Source organism: Odocoileus virginianus, chromosome 4, assembly GCF_023699985.2.
Source record: "Odocoileus virginianus isolate 20LAN1187 ecotype Illinois chromosome 4, Ovbor_1.2, whole genome shotgun sequence".
NCBI lineage: Eukaryota > Metazoa > Chordata > Mammalia > Artiodactyla > Cervidae > Odocoileus > Odocoileus virginianus.
The window spans coordinates 74,294,945-74,315,032 of NC_069677.1; the positions used below are offsets into that span (position 1 = coordinate 74,294,945).

Sequence of the window (20,088 nt, forward strand, 5' to 3'; positions counted from 1 at the left end):
TGCAAAGCAATAAAAGAAAAAATAAATAAGTGGGAATACAGAAAGCCAAAATGCTTCTTCACAGCAAAGGAAACCATGAACAAAATGTAAGGGCAACATCAGAATGGGAGAAAATATTTGCAAATCATATCTTTAAGGAATTACTATCCAAAAAGATAAAATAACTTATATAAACCAATAGTAAAAGACAAATAATCTGATTTAAAAAATGGGTAAGTCTGGAAAGACATTTTTCCAAAGAAAACATACAGAGAGCCAAGAGATAACATTAAAAATAATGCTTAACATCATACTAATCATAAGGGAAATGAAAATCAAAATCATAATGAGGTATCACTTAACATTTGTTAGTGTTATAATAAATAACAAGTGTTGGCAAGGATGTGCATTGTTGGTGAGAATGTTAATTGGTGCAGCCACTATAGAAAATAATGTGAAGATTGTTCAAAAAATTAAAAATTACCATATAATCCAGCAATTTCACTTCTGAATACTTATCTGAAGATAATGAAAACACTAATTTAAAAAGATGTCCATATTCATTGCATGTCCATATTCATTGCAGCATTCTATAATAGCAAAGGCATGGAAATAACCTAGTCCATCGATGGATGAATGAATAAAGAAATTGTCACACACACACACACAATGGAATATTATTTAGCTATAAAAAAAGAAACCTTGCCATTTGTGACAACATGAATAAAACTTGAGGGCATTATGCTAAGTGAAATTAGAGAAAGACAAATTCTGTATGATCACTCAAATATGGAATTTGAAGGAAGAAATGAACTCATGAATTCAGAGAAAATATTTGTGGCTACCAAAGGCAGGGTATGTGTGTGGGGTAGGAATGGGAGAAATGAGTCACAGTGATGAAAAGGTATAAACTTCCAGGTATAAGACAAAAACATCCTGGGGATGTAATGTGCAGAATGATGACAATAGTTAACAACACCCTATTGTATACTGGAAAGCAGCTAATAGAGTAAATCTTAAAAATTCCATTATAAGGAAAAACTATAGCTATGTATGGTGATGGATATTAAATAAGCATTGTGGTAATCATTTCAAAATATACATATATATATCATATATATATACACATATATCAAATTACATTGCATACCTGAAACTACTACAATATGTCAATTATATCTCAATAAAAATAAAAACAAAACAAAATGACCATTTAAAAATTCTGGAAATTGACCAAAGGCATATAATAAATGAAAGATTTATTCAAGTACACCTACTGAACCTCAGTAAGAAGAGTAGGATTCTGTGACATTATAGCCAGAGATTGCTCCTCTTCCTTGCCACCTCCCACCTCAGCTTCATGCCTGAAAATTCTACCCAAGCCTCAGCAGATGGAGAGGCTGTGGGAATTGGCAGTTCTACCTCCCTGCTACAGGGGGTTGATTTTATGGAAAAATTCCTGCCTGGGCACTGTTGGTAACAACAGTTATCTCACTGGCAAACAATCAGGAAAGGCTAACATCATGAGTTGCCTGAGGTCTTGACAGGTTGGGACAAGCATAACATGGCAGACAAGCCAGATATTTAATAAGGAGATCCAGGGAAGGAAACAGCCAAATAGAGCCTGGCTAAGAGCCCCCTTCTCTCTGGTGGTCTGGAAAGCTGTATATGCTCTGCAGAGATCAGACAGGACGAGCTACTTGCTACCTGTCCTCCACTGATTTTCCTTAAGTCATTCACTGTGTGTCTGGCACATCAACTGATAACTAAACTCATTTATATCCACCCACTGTGGTCACAAATCATATATCACAGACCATCTGCATTGCCTCCTTTATTATACAGGTGGTAAAACCAAAGCCTTTGAGCAGTTTAGGAACATGAGTTTCCATAAACTTAGTAGAAAATCAACAGAGGTTAGTACAAATGGCTCCATAGGACTTTTCAGAAATTCATTTACCTGCCACAAGTTGGCATAAAGTTAAAAATAAATTTACCTTGCTACTCAGGTAAGTTTGGTCTACCTGTATCAAATATACATAAAGATCCTCCTCAATCTTTATCCCACAAACAGTCTTCCTTCTCTTTGTTTTATTTTCTTTTGAGAGACTAGAAAAGGGTCCTCAGGAGTCACTCCTTGGGGGCTCTCAAACAGGTGGTGAGCTGCACTGGAGAACCGATGACACCTGTCCTGTGAGTGACGATCTACAACAGTTATTGCTCTCAGTCAATCCTCTTACCTTTTGTTGTTTCATGTTGTCGTAACTCCTGACTCCTGGATCTAGCTCATTTTGTGTGTTTTGTGGGTGACAACCCATGCTAAAAATACCAAAGTCTTTGGTTGGGTACCTGTAACTCTCAGGGAAAATGACTAACCTCAAACTATTATCTCATCTCAAACATTTTGTCTTTATAACACTGCTTCTTTTCATGAGGAAATGCTATCTATGCATGTCCTTAAGCTTTTTTACTGTAAATTCTGCTTATTCAAGCAACTGATTATAAGTTCTCTTGAAGGCAATAGAACACTCCATGTGCATTAAAAACTCTGTTTCCCCAAAACATGGTAGAATACAGGAAGTTACTTCAGTTTGGTATCAAGGAAACCTGCTCCTAAGACAACCTTTATATGTTCCTGTTGTTCTTGATGGCTTGACATTTGGTTCATCCCTGGCATTTAGTCAAGTTTAAATCACTAGAAAAAAGAATAAATAAATCCCTGTGTTTATACAGCTGACATCTTTGCTTCTCAGAACTTTGCATAATCTGTATTTATGATAAGGACAGTCAGAAATTTTAATAGTTTAAACATCATAAATAGTGTGATGGACATTTAAGAAAGGGTACAAAGCAAAGACTACAGTAGGGCGAGGTGCTGCACTGTGGACCAAATCCCTTATTTAGGCTTTTTTTTTTTCTCCTATTTTTGTTACTTGAAGACAGCATCCAGGGATAGAAGGCTGGAACTCAGGGCAGGTATAGAGGAATGGTGTATCCATCAGGGGGAAACACCTGGGTAAGATGAATTTATCACAGAAAACACATTTGTTCTTTCAAATAATCGAAAGTATTTACCAAAACATGCCCAGAGGCAGTGTGGTATAAATTTTGCCACCAATTAATTATTCCTGGGTTTGAACTGTGTCCACCATGTACTTGCTCAGTTGGATAGTACCTTGGACAGTTTCCTTACTCGCTGAGCTTCTTTGAGTTTCCTTAACTGCACAATTGATTAAATGAGACAGTTTAGGTAAAATTTAGATAAATTCAATAAAACACTGCTCAATAAAACATCTGTGTCACCAACTTTCTACCTTACCAACGTCATATCCAAAAGCAAGTGTTAATAGTGACAAACTCATTTCTAAGTAGATTTTACAATCTATATTTGTAGTTTTCAATAGCAACAACAAGAACTGTAAGAATCATTCTGCAACTTCACAACTCAAAATTTTTTTCCAGCCAGGTTGAAATGACTAACTTTACTTGACACTCTTCCTCCTTCTAAAAGATAAGATATTTTAACAGCACCCAATTCACACATCAGGATCCCATGGGTCAGCCACCACCACAAATGTAAAAAGGCCAGGAATATTTCAGATCATGATGCTGCCAGCTAGAGTAGAGCTCCCCAAAGAAAACATTTTATAGCACATGATTTTTTCCCCCCAAACTCCCAGCTCCCTCCTCTGTCAAGAATTGCCTGGATTTGATGGGGCCTGCTGTCCATGGGGTCGCAAAGAGTCGGACACAACTGAGCGACTAAACTGAACTGACGGATGCATGCCCAAGTCCAGAGCACTCCAGGATGGCACCAGGTAGAAGGCAAGCAGTTGCTCATGTTCTGGACTGACACATCACATCTGCTATTAAAGCTACTTACCACCCTGACAGGGAGAAGTTCCTTTGAACTCTCAGCAGTGTCCACTGCGATCATTATGTGTGAGTGACGAATAAGTCACTGAATCACTGTGATGACTCATGCATTGAAAAGGAAGCCCCCATCTGGGCTCACAGGCCAGGCAGCAATCTCCAGGGAGGAATCTGATCTTGCCAGCTAAAAACAGCAGGTAGCAAGCATAAGCACTGCAAATACTTTTTTAATTAAATAGAGGTTTTTTTCTTTTCCCCTTCCCTTGCTCTGCCTCCGTCTTCCCTCCCTTCCACTCCTTCCTGTCTTACCAGATGCTCTTACACACTTTGGATCACATCTGCCAGCCTGTGGACAGTGTTAAGGTTAAAATAGATGCCCAATAAGAGGTCCCATTAGCCAAGAGCAAGCACTGCATGGCAGCAATCATTTTGCAGACAGCAGAGAAGATAGTTCTAGATTTCAAATTCTCGACTTAAAATTTCACTGAAATCTAATGGTTATTTAATTATATGTTATTTATTGCTAGAAACAGACCCTTTGCATCCTGCAGCAGAGATCTATATTCTAACTCAGGAAACGAAAGAAGGAAAAACAGTAATGACCAGAACCACCAAAATCAAATGTTGCTGAGTTCTCAACACAGAGATATCCCTGATTTATGAAACATTGATTTCTTCTAAGACCGACTCACCATCTGTCCTCAAAAGATATCAAATCATTTATGTGACAAACTCACCTCATCTTCTCCTTGCAGTGGTCTCTCACTACACCCCCAACATGCACACCGCCTCCCCGTGCCCTCAATCCTGCTAACCCTCTAGATTATACTCTTTGGAGTGCATCACCTAATCTCTCTTGTTTAAATCTTCTTTACAGAGCTTTACCTGGTCAATGCTCTTTAAAATTTCGGTTCTCCTCTTCATTACCTTTGCTTGCCTTGGTTTGGTTACCAGCCTCCTCCCAGATCACGGCCCACCATCAGTCACACATACCACCCCTAAATAATGCATCTAGTCATGTCACCCCACTGCTTTAAATCTCCCCCAACTCTCTACTGCCATCAGTTTGGCATTTAGGGCTCTCCATAACCCATTCGCTAGCTAGCTAACCTCTCTAGCTCCATCTGGCACTAACCTGCTCCTAAGCTCCCCCCTGCTGCACTGATGAATGTTCATGAGAGCACCCAGAGCCCTCCACACTTCACATTTCCTATCCTGAGATGCCCCCACTCCCTGCCCCTTAAACTTAGCTTCTCCTCTCTGTGCTCACAACACACTGCCCTAATCTTGAATTCTGTACTTACACTGCAACTATATACTTTATGTGAGTGTTACTTATTCATCTCTGTATTACTGACATGTAGTATAGAGTTTACTATTAAAAAACTCACTAAATGAAACTCTAAAGGATGTACTTCAGAAAGAAGGAAAAAGACCACAGATGAAACTCTGAAATGGAAGAAAGTAACAAGGGAAAATAATGACAAGTAGATGGATAAAACCAAGTAATCTTTATTTAAAACTATAAGAAAAATGTGTAATTTGTGGAAGAAAAATAGGGAAGCTGAGGAGAGGTAAGTCTTTGATTTTTGGAGCATGAGTTATAACATACTCATCAAATAGAAACTTTAATTTAGAATATGTTTGCTGAAATAGCAAGAACAGCTACTAAAGGGGCAGACACTAAGCATATAACCTAAAAAGAAGTAGGAGGAAAAACCCACACTGAGGAAAAAAATGACTGGCTCAAAAGATCTCAAGAAGTGTGAGTGTGTGGGGTGGGGGAAATAGAAAACATTCACAAATAAAAATTTATAAAATAGTGATAGAAATAAAAGTAAATATATAATTAATTGCAATAAATGCAAAAGACCACTTTCTAATTAATATTTTTAGACAATAAAATCTAGCTATGCATTGATGGTAAAAGACACATTTAAAATGGAAAAACACACACACACACACACAAGAATTATAAATTGTGTGTATCTATTAATATTACCTGAAAACATGCAAAGCAAAAAACTGACATAACTAGAGAAATGGATAAATCACCAGAGAGAGAAATTGCAATATAATTCTTTTAGTAATTGACAGCTTCAGCAGATAAAAATCAATAAGGATAGATAAGATTGAAACAAAATCAATATTACAATAAAGTGAGTCACATGAATTTTTTGGTTTTCTAGAGCATATAAAAACGCTTTCCCGTTGGCTCAATCTGTAAAGAATCTGCCTGCAATGCTGGAGACACAGGTTCGATCCCTGGGTTGGGAAGATTTCCTGGAGAAGGCAATGGCTAACCACTCTAGTATTCCTGTCTGGAGAATCCCCACGGACAGAGGAGCCTAGCAGGCTACAGTCCATGGGGTCACAAAGAGTTAGGCATGACTTAGTGACTGGTCCACAACAGAAAGAGCATATAAAAGTTATGTTTACACTATACTGCAGTCTAAACATTATGTCTAAAATTACAATGTAAAAAAAAAATAAAATAAAACTACAATGTACATACCTTAATTTTAAAATATTTTTATTGTTAAAAAAATTCTACCATCATCTGACCCTTCAGTGAGTCCTAATCTATTTGTTGGTGGATGAACTTCCTTCAGTGTTGATAGCTGCTGACTGATCAGGGTTGGGGTGGCTGTGGAAATTTCTTAAAATGAGACAGCTGAGTTACTGCATTGGTTGACACTTCCACTCACAATTTCCCTGTAGCATGTAATGCTGTTTGATAGCATTTTACCCACATCACTTTCAAACCTGAAGTCAATCCTCTCAAACCCTGTGGCTGCTTTATCAATTAAGTTTATATAAAATTCTAAATCCTTTGATGTCATTTCAACAATCTTCATAGCATCTTCACCAGAAGTGGATTCCTTCTCAAGAACTTTGCTCATCCACCAGAAGCAATTTCTCATCTGTGAAGTTTTTATCATGAGATTAATAGCAACTCAGTCACATTTTCAGGCTCCATTTTTAATTCTACATCTCTTGCTATTTCTACCACATCTGCAGTTACCTCCTCCACTGAAGTCCTGAACCCCTCAAAGTCATCCACGAGGGTGGAAATCAACTTATTCTAAGCTCCTGTAATGTTGATATTCTGAACTCTTCTAATGAATCACAAATGTCCTTAATGGCAGTTAGGAAACCTAACCTCTTCAGAGGTTTTCTATTTATTTTACCCAAATCTATCAGGGGAATCACTATCTGTGGAAGCTACAGCCTTACAAAATGTATTTCTTAAATAATAAGACCTGAAGTTACTCCTTGATTCAAGGGCTACAGAAAGGATAATGTAATTAGCAAGTATGGAAATAACATTAATTTCAGTGTATATCTCTTTAAGAATTCTTGGATAACCAGGTACACTGTAAATGAACAGTCATATTTTGAAAGCAATCTTTGCTGAGCACCACAGTAGGCTTAAAATATTCACTGCTGTTGCTGCTTAGTCGCTTCAGTCATGTCCGACGCTGTGACCCCATGGACTGTAGCCCTGCAGTTTCTCTGTCCATGGGATCTCCAGGCAAGAATACTGGAGTGGATTGCCATTTCCTTCTGCAAAATATTCACTAAAACATGTTTTAAACAGGTGCTGTCATCGAGGCGTTATTGTTCCATTTCTAGAACACACACAGAGTACATTGAGTATACTTCAAGGGCTCTAGGATTTTTGGAATGGTAAAAGAGCATCAGTTTAAAGTCACCACTCGCATTGCATTAGCTCCTAACAAGAGTCAGCTGGTCCTTCGAAGCTTTGAAGCCAAGCACTGACTTGAACTCTCAAGCTATGAACGTCCTAGATGGCATCTTCTTCCCGTAGAAGGCTGTTTTGTCTACATGGAAAACCTGCTGTTTAGTGGAGCCACTTGCTACTTCACCTTGCACTTCTATGTTAGAGACAGCTCCTTTCTTTAAACTTCTATTACCTCCACACTTTTCTCTTGCAGCTTCCTCAATTCCCTCAGCTGTCATAGAATTGAGAATTAAGGCCTTGCTCTGAATTAGGCTTTAGGTTAAAGGAATATTGTGGCTAGCTTGAACTTCTATCCAGACCATTAAAACTTTCTCTACATTTGCAATAAGGAAGCTTTGCTTTCTCATCATTCATGTGTTTACTTTTAATTTCCTTCAAGAACTTTTCCTTTGCATTCAAAACTTGGATGTTTGGTGGAAAAGGCCTAGCTATCAGCTTTTGACATGCCTTCCTCACTAAGCTTAATCATTTTTAGTTTTTGATTTAAAATGAAAGATAAGCAACTGTTCCTTTCACTTGAACACTTAGAGGCCATTGTAGGGCTATTAACTGGCCTAATTTCAGTATTGCTATGTCTCCTGGAGCCCCAAGGAGAGGGAGATGGATGGGAGAACAGCTAGTTGGCTGGTGGAGAAGTCAGAACACAAGATTTATCAATTAAATTCACCATCTAATAACGGGCGCAGTTTGTGATGCCCCAAAGCAGTTACAGTAGTAGCATGAAAGACCACAGATTACCATAAAAAACAGAGTAGCAATAATAATATAAAAGTATGAAATATGCCAGGACTACCATAATGTGACACAAAAACACCAAGTAGGCAACTACTGCTGGAAAAATGGTGCAGATAAATTTGTTCAAAACAGGCTTTCACACACCTTCAATTTGTAAAAAATGCAATACCTGTGAAGGACAATAAGAAAAAATAAGTATGCCTGAGGTGAGACTCAGCAAATTTTATTTTCACAAAACTAATATGCAGAAATCAACTGCAGGTTCATACTTGGCAATAATCAGAATGATACCATTAACAACAGCAACAAAAATATAAAGTACCTAAAAATCCAAGTTGACCCTTGAGCAACACAAGAATCAGGGGCATTGCTCACTGAGCAGCTCAAGTCAAAAATTCAAATGTAACTCTGTAGCTGGCCCTCTGTATTCATAGCTCTGCATCTTCAAATTCAATCAACTATAGATTGTGTAGCACTGGAGTATATATTTACTAGGAAAAAAATCCATGTATAAGTGTACCTGCACAGTTCAAACCCAGGTTGCTCAAGGGTCAACTGTAAAACTAACAAAAGATGTACAAGGTTTTTTTTTTTTTCTTAATATAAAACACTTTTAATTAAGGTCAAAAGCATCATGTGATGATTCAAACAAATAAAGGATTTTACTATAGATATGAAAGTGAAAGAAAGTGAAAGTGAAGTCGCTCAGTCGTGTCAGACTCTTTGCGAGCCCATGGACTGTAGCCTACCATGCTCCTCCATCCATGGGATTTTCCAGGCAAGAGTACTGGAGTGGGTTGCCATTTCCTTCTCCAGAGAATCTTCCCCACCCAGGGATTGAACCTGGGTCTCCTGCATTGTAGGCAGATGCTTTACCATCTGGGTTATCAGGGTAGTCTTGCTATAGATATGGTAATACTATAAAGGAAAGAAAGGGTTTAACCTCCAGGGGATAAGGAAGGTGACAGTTTACTTCCTAACTTGCAGGGTGTATACACAAGTACTCATGTTTTTCTTTAAACTGTACCTATAAATTTAAAACTTTTTAATATGGATGGAATATTTTACTGTTTTAAAAAGGTCTAGAACAAACTTAGCCCAATTAATGCAAAACGTACCTAAGCCTGTTGTGTGCCACACCCCAGGATTCCCACATTTTACAAGTAGCACTTGAAAGAAGATACTAATTTTGTAAACTTTAAGAAATGTGTCTTGAATAATCATTTCATCTCCAAAAGAGGAGGCAGCAGATGTTTTAAAATGCTAGAATAAACCCCTACCAGAAACATTCAATTTTAAGTGTAACTGTCTTCTTCACTTTTTCATTTTAAGTGGAAAGGTTTCTATGCAAGGTGTTTACATAAATATATGGCTGTTTACTTCTGCACACAATGTAGAAAAACAGAAATATGATGACAATTCAGGAACATTAAAGAGGCATGGAAATTAAGGAACCATGATGGAAAATTCAGGAAGAGTATACTAGCTATCTCATTAGCCTAATCCACTCAAGTTTTACAAGTGATTTGTTTCTAATGGTAGAGAAAGTGCCAAAATTTTGCAGATGATTTACTTTTTTGAAGAGTGTAAATCATGGTGGGTTAAATTATAGGGAAAAAAATTATATTTCATTTGCATACCAATATGCTCCCTTGGGTGGGCAAGAAATGCCCGGAGACACATCTGGCTTAGGCATCAGCATATAACCCATATCCTGGCTTATCTGTACAGCAGACTGTATTTCCAAAAAGGGCCACTGCAATATTTCCAGTTCCACATGCTCTTACAGAAACTTTCCACTTCCCTATCAAGAGAGGGAATCTATTTCCATTCCCACTGAACCTGAGCAGCTTTTGTAACTGCTTCAATGAACAGAATGCACTGTAGGGATGCTGTGTGATTTCCTAGGGTGGGTCATAAAAGATAAGGTTACAGCCTGACTTTCTCTCTTGAGTCATGTGCTTTAAGAGCCCTGAGCTAACACAGAAGTCCAGCGACCCTGCAGCAATTCATGCTGGAGAGGCCGCCAAGAAAGAGAGATGCCAGAGGAGCCCAGCTACTCCAGTCTTTCCAGACCAGGCTTCAGACATACGAGTGAGCGAGTCTCAGATGATTAAAGCCTCCAAGCTGACCCAGCTGATGAGTGAGCAGAGATGAATGATCCCCATTGAGCCCTGCCCAAACTGCAGATCTGTAGGCAAAATAAACATGGTCATTGCTTTAAGATGCTAACTTTATTGTGCAGCATTAGATAACTGTTGTCATTCACATCTGTGGGAAGGACACTGAATGCAAATGTCATCCTCTCATGTTCTCAAAGGAACCACCAACCCAAACAACACAGTTTCTTAAAAACCAAAAGATGGCACCGTATTTCACCCCAAAAGCAGTGAGCACCACCTCTGAAGCTTAAATTTGATTTAGGATTAAACTTTTTGCCCCTGATCAATGATCCTATCAGTGAGTACCTTTATAATCCTACTATTTAAAAAATTTATTTAATATTTTTGCTTGTGATATCTTCAAAGGATCTCTGTGATGCAGTTTAACAACCTCTGCTTATAAACGAATTACTCCATTTACATATTTCCCTTTCATTGTGGTCCATTTATGTTGGCATCTTCAGATTGGCTTCAGGCATCCTCCTCAAACTCGGTGGAACTAAACTGAAATCACTACTATTGGATATTAGTGGAATTAGTGGAAAATAATTAGATTTTAGAGCCAAATAAAATCCCTTCTCACTTAACTTGTGACCCTAAGGAAGTTATATTACTTTCCTGAGTACTTATATTATCTGTAAAATGGAAATAATACCTATCTATCTTGTAGAGTAGTGATAGAATTAAATGAGCCAATATGTAAAAAATACTTAGCATGCCTTGTACACCTAAGAGGCAATCAATAAGCTTCCTTTCCTTGACACCTTTGTTTGTCTCTTTAAACAACTGAGTGACAGGAGTACAAACGCTCCTGCGTTTGCCTGGAAAAAGCTGCCCTCCTGAGAAAGTCAGGCTTAGCTTCCTATCTGTGACTATGGCCTCAACACTTGAAGCAGCCCTCCAGCCCACACTGGGAGCTTCAACAGCAGTACTTCACTGGGGTCCTCTGTTCTGCTTTGCTTTATTATAGTTGTTTAAATGGTAAAAATTTGAGCAAAGTTAACTGCATTCCAGCTGCTGCTTTTTCCTTTGTCATCATACCTCTTCAGCAACAAAGAACTGATATATATATATTCTGTTTAGAGGTCACTGGTGGACTTTATGCCATAGAAATGCCTGAGCTGAATTACTGAAGGTAGCAAAAAACAGGCAACCTGGAGGTTTTAGAGGTTTTGGCCAGCAATCTCAAAATATCAATGTTATGGGGAAAGATAGAACCAGCCATTCTTCTGAATATCTTCATCTGGTTCACGCTCAGCCTCTAAGAGCCTGATGAAGCTTCTGGGGTGGACAAAACACATGAATAAGAACCAGAGACCTGCCTTCCCACTTGCTACATGTTCTCAGGAAGTGACTTCACAGGCCTCTGGTTATCTGGGAAGCTGTGGGATTAGTCAAGATGATCAAAACATGTGATGGCTGAGATGGGCCTCAAGGCCACCTGGTCTAGCATTTGACAGGTAAGAAGTGAGGCCCAAAGCAAGCCAATGGCTTTCCTGATATCACACACCTCAGAGCTCATGGACTAGGGATTAGCATACAAGGTTTTCCTTCTGCCATTGATAATCATTCCACAAAGTCCTACTTAAAAATTATTTGATTCTGACGGTAATGAGGAAGGCACACAATGTGCATTCCTACTCAAATTAGTTCAAAATGACTCAGTAGACTGAATTTCTGAGCTAGTTTTCTTGCCAAGGGAGGACTTGTTACTGTTTTGGATAACATTACTCCTTAGACCTAGAAAGGATCTGGAAGTACTTTTTACCTTATATGTCCCAGGATGCACAGAGTGAATTTCAACACTGTCATTGATGATGTCCCTTGAAAGTGGCAAGTATCCAATAGGAACCGATGAACTCTGTGCTCTATAACCTCTTGGTGATCATGCTACATGTCAAACAAGGTTCAGACCCAAGCAAAATGCAAAGCAAAAAATTCTAGCAAGGCTAAGGGGGCGAGGGCGGCAGTTATCTTCCAAATCATTATCTACCTACCTACGTATTTCTTAATTCCTCCTGCCTAGGGAAAAAAAGAGATTCTTAAAGGTTAACAGGTCTAATCACAGGTGGCCATAGTGAAGAACCCTAATTTGCCCAAAGAAAAATACTTCCATGGGTAGAAAGGACTGTGAGGCTTCTTGGCCCATTCACTCTAGAAGTCTGGAGCAAGGTGCTGAGGAGGAAAATTTTCTAATTCAAATTAATATAAATCAAACACTATGACCTTAATTAAGAACCATGCTGAAAGGTGAACATTTGAATCCTTCACTAAAACAGAAACTGGAGCCAAGCTGAAGAATGAAACAGTAAGAAAGACAAAGGAGGGCCTATGACCAGGAAACACGCTGATATGAAGGAACCGAGCCAGTGTGGGGATGACCAGAGAAGCCTGAGGAAGGTACATGGCATGTTTTTATCTGTTGAGGGTATGTCTGGGAGCAAGGTGGAGATAGTATAGTCAACCAAACAGATAATCTTGCCGGGGGGGGTTCTAATATAGTTTAAATGGAAATCTCTTTTAAAAATGCAAACTCTTCGTAGTTACATGCTTACAAAGTGAGGTCCTTTCTCCATTAGAGTTCTCAGGTAGAACTCACAACTGAGGTATGTGGGAGTGAGGAACGGAAGCTAGAGAAAAGCAGGCTTGTCTATGCTCTCCAACATGGCAGCCACTACCAGCCAAGTGTTGCTACTGCGTGCCTGAAATGTGGCTAGTGAGACAGAGGAACTGAATTTTATTTTAAATTTTATTTAACTTTAAATTTAGAAATAGATACTGATTCAATTATTGCAAAGTTGATATGCATGTGTGGAATGACTTGGGTATGTGAATCTACCTTTTCAACTGTAAATTTTAATCTAAATACAGATCGTGTGTTTTCTGTGAAAACGTACTGTCCAAATTTAGATGAACTATAAATGAAAAATGTACATTAGATTTCAAGATTTAATATGAAAAATGTAAAATATCTCATGAATAATTATATTAATCAATGTTAAAGTGGTGATCTCAGCATACATTTGGTTAAATATATTAAAATTAATTTTACCTGTTTCCTTTTACTCTTAAGCGGCTACTGAAAGATTTAAAATTACATAGAAAGTGCACATTGGAGGTTCACATTATATTTTTATTAGATAGTGCTGCTTAAATTCTAGTAGGTCTAGATAAGAATATCACTTTTTTAAAAACATAACCAATATACATTTTAGTTTCTTTGTCAAGATCAAACTGCTGCTCCTGCTGTTGCTAAGTCGCTTCAGTCGTGTCCAACTCTGCGCGACCCCATGGACTGCATCCTACCAGGCTTCTCCGTCCATGGGATTTTCCAGGCAAGCAAGATCAAACTAGAGAAAGGTTATACCATCTGAAGAGTCCAAAGATAGTTTTCCTAATTATACTCTCCAAGTAAATTAAAATTTGACACTTGGTTTACAAATTTACCTCAGATTAATTTGTCAATCAACCATTATCTGAGCAATTAAAGTAAAAATGATGCTAAAGGTGCAGACCAAAACACTGATGAAGGAGTGAACTCTGAAACAGAATACAGTAACCTCTAATCTGGGTCCTATGCCATCCTTTGTATTTATGCATCACTATAATTCAAATATTTGATCATAAATATCACATTCTGTTAGTCTTCTTTACATGACCCAAGAAGAAACAACACTAAAAGAAACAACTACACTGTATGCCGCGACTACTGAACCCATGTTCTCTGGAGCAGAGGCGACAGTGAGGCTTCTTACTTACATCAGTGTGCTTCCTGCTTATGGGCCCTCCTTTGTCTTTCTTATTGTTTCATTCTTCACATTTGGCTCTAGTTTCTGTTTCAGTGGAAGATTCGAATGTTCTCATTTCAATGTGGTTCTTAATTAAGGTCACAGTTTTATTTACATTAATTTGAATTAGAAGATTTTCCTCCTCAGCCCCTTGCTCCAGACTTCTAGAGTGACTGGGTCAAGAAGTCCCACTGTCCCCTCTACCCATGGAAGAGGGGTTGTGGGTCACAACTAGAGAGCCTGCGCACCACAAAGAAAGATCCTGCATCCAGCAACTAGGGCCCGACACAGCCAAGTAAGTAAATAAATAAATATTTTAAAAAAGAAGCAACTTTATAATACACACACACACATATACACCCTAATGAGACTATTTTAAATACCCTCTGAACACAAATCAAATCTATGGCACAAATGATAATAATTATATATATATAATGCATATGTATATGCATGCATATACTTCATATATATAAGTAAAACTATCAGCTAAACAAAGTTTCCTTTAAGTTAAAGAAAAAAACTTGAAACAAAAATCTTTGACCTAAATCATTATGACAAACTAAGCCTGTCATTATCATCACAGGCCCTTCAGGATCTTCTACCACCTCCAGAAACTGTATTCAATGACAGTAGCATCCATGCTCACAACATTCCAGAAAGGCAAGGATTAGCTCTCACATCCATTTTAAGAGCTGATAATTGATCAATGACAGAGAAGTTAAATAGCACACAGTTTCAACATTTGAAAACGCTAAAAGCTGCTTATCTCTGCTTGGACCCTGAGCTGTCATTCCAGAAGCTGCCACCAGATATGTAGGGTGCTTATTAATAGAGCAGTAAGCCCATCTTAGAAGGTCTCTTTAAGGTTTGACATCAGTAGCGCATAACTTGGTCAACTGTGCTTCACTCTCTATAAAAACAGAACTTAATAAATATAGCAGCATAATTAATTAACAAATCTTTATCACTACCTTTGTTTTATGAATTAAAATAAAGATATAATCTAGCATAATATTTACTTAAAAAATACTTTCAAATTAAATATCTCTTCCAACTAAATCTCACTATTTTAAATCTATATCTAATTTAAACCTAGGTTTTTTCCAGAGTAAAATCAGAATTTTCCCTGACTTAATTCTAGATGGCAGCTTCTCCAAGTCTCAGACCTTCAGAACAGGATAGGGGTTCATCATGTAATTTCCCAGAGTTAAACTATTCTTAATTCTCCTGCCTGTTTTTAGCTTCAGAAACCATTAGTTTCACAGGGCATTTAGGGACTCATCTGCGGAGGCCCTTTTTCTCTTCATAGGATACAGCGTCCTTCTGCCTTTTGCACATACTTAGCCTCACAGAACGTTTCTTGGGTTTAGCCCCTTTCTCCCCATGGCTTACCTCTGCTCCATGGCCCACTCTGGGCTCCCATTCCCAAGCAGAAAGAACCATAGATACAGCCGTCTTGCTCTCTCCACTCTGTGGTCTTGTTCCAATCAGGGAAACATTCCTATGGCAACCAATACGCGCCACCATCTCACTCCTCTTCCCTGAAAGTTCCCTATTTGCATTGCAGACATTTGGCAAGGACCCATGAATAACTTGCCTAGCAACTACTAGCCTGTTCCAGCCTCTCTAAGGGGCTTACTTTTTTCTCTTTATCTTTCAGAACACACTCAGAGGCTGGTGGGTTAGCTATGGAAGAGCAACTGCCGAATCAGCCTCCCTTGGTAGTGGCCTGGAGCACACACAGCTGTTGGGCAAACTGCAGCCTTCTTTCACCCCAGGGTAAAATAATGCCCACAGGCTCAAGGCAATGGCCCAAGACTGGGCAGATCTAAAGGGTTCACTCTTGGCTTCCTCCAGGGAAATTTCAGTTCTTAGAGAACCAGAAAGATATCCTGTTCATCCTCAGCTATGAGTTGAATTATCAGTACATGTGCCTCCACTTAGAAAACCAGGTTTATCCATCCATGATGTTGTGTACTAACGACCCTCCTATTTATTGATTGATTTATTAAACAGACTAGCAACCAGATATTTTGTTTTGTTTTAATTTATTTTTAATTGAAGGATAATTGCTTTACAGTATTGTTTTGGTTTCAGCCAAACATCAACATGAATCAGCCATAGTAGCAACCAGATATTTTAACTTACAGATTGTATTTTACTCATTTAGGTAATTTTGGTATCAGAAACCAACGTGGTCCCAAATGACTAATGCTACTATCCACATTTCCCCCCTCAATGAATTCTGAAGAAGTCCTCAGTGTCTTTAACATAACTTAAGCACCCTAAAGTGAAATACTTTCTCTGAGAACCCAGAGAGGTGAAGGAGTTTCAATAATAAATAAACTGTGTTTCTCCTGCCTTTGTGCTGTTCTGCTGATAGAATTCCATGCTTCCCTTTCCAAACAGAGGCCAACACTGCATCCGAGCTCCTAAAAGCAACTGACAGGATCATCAAGGGAGGTCCTAGAGGAAAAAAAAGCTACTGCTTTCCACAAGGAAAGAAAGCCACTGACGCAGGATGGGGAAGTGGGGGGAGTTGTCAAATTAGGCTAGTAATAGAACTACAAGTCGACCCTGGCAGTGCTTTATACTCACTTTCATGACTTGACAAGGACGATTTTTGATCCTGAGATCCTATTTCACAGAAGACACATAGTAAGTACTCAGTGAGTATATACTGAAGTGAAACATATACTGTATATACTGTAAAACATATAAAGTATATACTGAAGTGAAACACTGTTGCTGGAACTGATAGAGTAATTCTGGAGGACAATTTGGTGTTATCTAAAAATGCACACACCTTCACTAGTTAATTTCCCTGCTGTGGCTTTCCTTGTGGCTCAGCTGGTAAAGAATCTGCCTGCAATGTGAGAGACCTGGGTTCGATCGCTGGGTTAGGAAGATCCCCTGGTGAAGAGAGAGGCTACCCACTTCTGGCCTGAAGAATTCATGGACTGTATAGTCCATGGGGTTGCAGAGAGTCAGACACAACTGAGTGACTTTCACTTCTCTTTCATAAAAAAAAAAAAAGTGAAAGGTATGTCCAAGGATATTTATTGCAGCATTGTTTGTGACAGGATAAATCTAGAAATAACCCAAATGTTAATAAATAGAAGGTAATTTAAATTATGACATGCCATTACTACTATATAGACAACAAAGTAAGGTAGAACATATATACTGATATGGGTAGATTTCTAAGATACATCACCAAGAAAAACATATTGCACAATGGAACCCATAGGCATTGGTAAGTCCAGATGTGTGTTATGTGTATATATGTATGTATATGTATATATGTAGGTTTCCTGGTGGCTCAGCAGTAAAGAATCCACCTACAAATGCAGGAGACATGGATTCGATTCCTGGGTCAGGAAGATCCTCTGGAGAAGGAAGTAGAAATCCACTCTAGCATTCTTGCCTGGGAAATCCCATGGATAGAGGAGCCTGGCAGGCTACAGTCCATGGGGTCACAAAGAGTCGGGCATGACTTAGTGTCTAAGCAACAACAGTGTACTTATGTGTATTTATGCATGTGTGTGGATGTGTGTGTGTGTGTGTGTGTGTGTAGAACATTAGATAGTTTCTGGAAGGTTCTACAGAAACTTAAACCTAGTTACCTTTAAATAACACTTGAGAATCAGAGAACAGGAAGACTTCTTTTCACTTTATAGCTTTATAAAATGTTGATCAATTTTAAAACAAAGTAAGCGTATTGGAGAAGACTCTTGAGAGTCCCTCGGACTGCAAGGAGAGCCACCCAGTCCATCCTAAAGGAAATCAGTCTTGGGTGTTCATTGGAAGGACTGATGCTGAAGCTGAAACTCCAATATTTTGGCCACCTGATGCAAAGAGTTGACTCATTTGAAAAGACCCCGATGCTGGGAAAGATTGAGGGCAGGACGGAGAAGGGGACGACAGAGGATGAGATGATTGGATGGTATCACCGACTCAATGGACATGAGTTTGGGTAGGCTCCACGAGTTGGTGATGGACAGGGAGGCCTGGTGTGCTGCGGTTCATGGGGTCGCAAAGAGTCAGACACGACTGAGCGACTGAACTGAACTGTGAAGCCTTACTTACACTTTAAAAATGTTAATAATTCGTTACTGCTTTCATATAGTTTCCATCATTTAGTTTTTCTAAAAAATAAAGCCTGCAGCTTATTTTTACCATTTAAGTATACCTTGTAACTAATACTGGACTTCCCTGGTGGCTCAGAGTTTAAAGCGTCTGCCTGCAGTGTGGGAGACCTGGGTTTTATCCCTGGGTTGGAGTCTCTTAAACCATCCACAGCTATTGTGGTAAGTGAGAAACTACAGAGGTGGAAGCAGCAGTTCATGTAAATTGCTCACAAAGTCTGTACTTTCAACGTGCTGAACATGGTAAATATATAAAAACTATTAGAAATTAAGAAATCATATTAGAGCTATGTAAATTAAGGTAAAAATTGGAAAAACACATTGCAATGCACAAAAAAAATTGTGTGTATGTGTGTGTGTGGTGTGTGTGTGAGCTCAGTCATGTCTGACTCTTTGGTACCCCATGGACCATAACCCACCAGGCTCCTCGGCCCATGGAATATTCCAGGCATGAATACTGGAGTGGGTTGCCATTTCCTATTTCACAGAATCTTCCCAACCCAGGTATCGAACCCGCGTTTCTTGCATCTTCTGTATTAGCAGGCAGATTATTTTACCACCAGCACCACCTGGGAAACCCCCAAAATAAACATCTCTTCCTAATACTTGAGTCTTTTTTGTTATTTTTTGGACTTAGAGGAGGTGGAGGGAGCAGAGAAATAAGTACTGCTACTAAATCAGAAATCATAAGCCTCAGAAGCCCTGAACATACACAAAAATTAAGAGCCAATAAACTGGATCTAAGAACTCTAAATGATATTTAATCAAATAAAAAAGTCAGAGAGCTGAAAAAGTGTCTTTTTGGGAAGAGTACTTAAAATGCAGAAGGGGACAACTGAAGAGAAATTTCCCTTAGTCACTTTCACATCAGTAACAAGAAAGTGAAGCCCATGGCATAAAATTAATATTTTCAACTTCCAAAGGTTAGAAAGAACACTTCATTGAAAAAATATAGCATTAAAGTTCATTTTCACACTATGCCAGTCTCCTAAATATTCCTTTTTCTTACAAACTCAAGAGAAAAAATTTCCTGTGGTACTCATTATTAAAACCCCAGAATGTTCTTGACACTGCCATTTTAACTGTCTATTGTTCTCCTAACTCCAGAAGTCTCTGAAAGCCAGACATAATGACTGTTGTGACAGTTTTCAGTAACAAGAAGTGAAGCTTCCTGTCAAAAGAACTGCTCTCTCCATTTTGATCATATGTTAAAGAAGATGCTTCAACAAGCACCTTCACAGAAAGAGCAGATTCTCTGAGACCCTGAAAATATACTACAAAAGATGAAAGAATGAATCAAAATCAAAATGACAGATAAATTTGTGGGAGTTTTTTCCTTTCAGCTAGAGCAATGTGATTTATTTCCCAAGTAGTATTGATTTTCCGAGCACAGAACTGGGTTTTATTCTAGAACTGTCAAAGGTAAGTTCCAGATGTTAATTCAACAAAGGAGCAGAAAAAAAAGTTGGGAGTTGGTACTAGCTCCTCAACTAAATGCAGGGGATATGAAACATTATACTATGCTCTCCCAATAACTTCTTAGAGTCACCAAGAATCCAAATCTCCCATGACAAGTGAGAGGTCTTCAGTAGAGCTCTGGTCAGATGAGCAGAAAGGAGGAGGAAGTGTCTTGG

The 20,088-nt window shown here is 38.6% G+C and overlaps 1 protein-coding gene across 7 annotated transcripts in view; it reads right to left on the reverse strand.

Annotated features, from left to right (window-relative positions):
• Positions 1-20,088, reverse strand: part of TMEM108 (transmembrane protein 108) — a 432,137-nt gene that overhangs the window by 294,474 nt on the left and 117,575 nt on the right. Inside the window, exon 1 of one of the 7 annotated variants that reach the window (XM_070466745.1) lies at positions 15,699-15,800. The exons of the other annotated variants lie outside the window; for them this stretch is intronic. The gene's annotated coding sequence lies outside the window, so the exon portion shown is untranslated. Of the gene's footprint in view, positions 1-15,698; positions 15,801-20,088 lie in introns of those variants that run through there. 7 annotated transcript variants of the gene reach the window in all.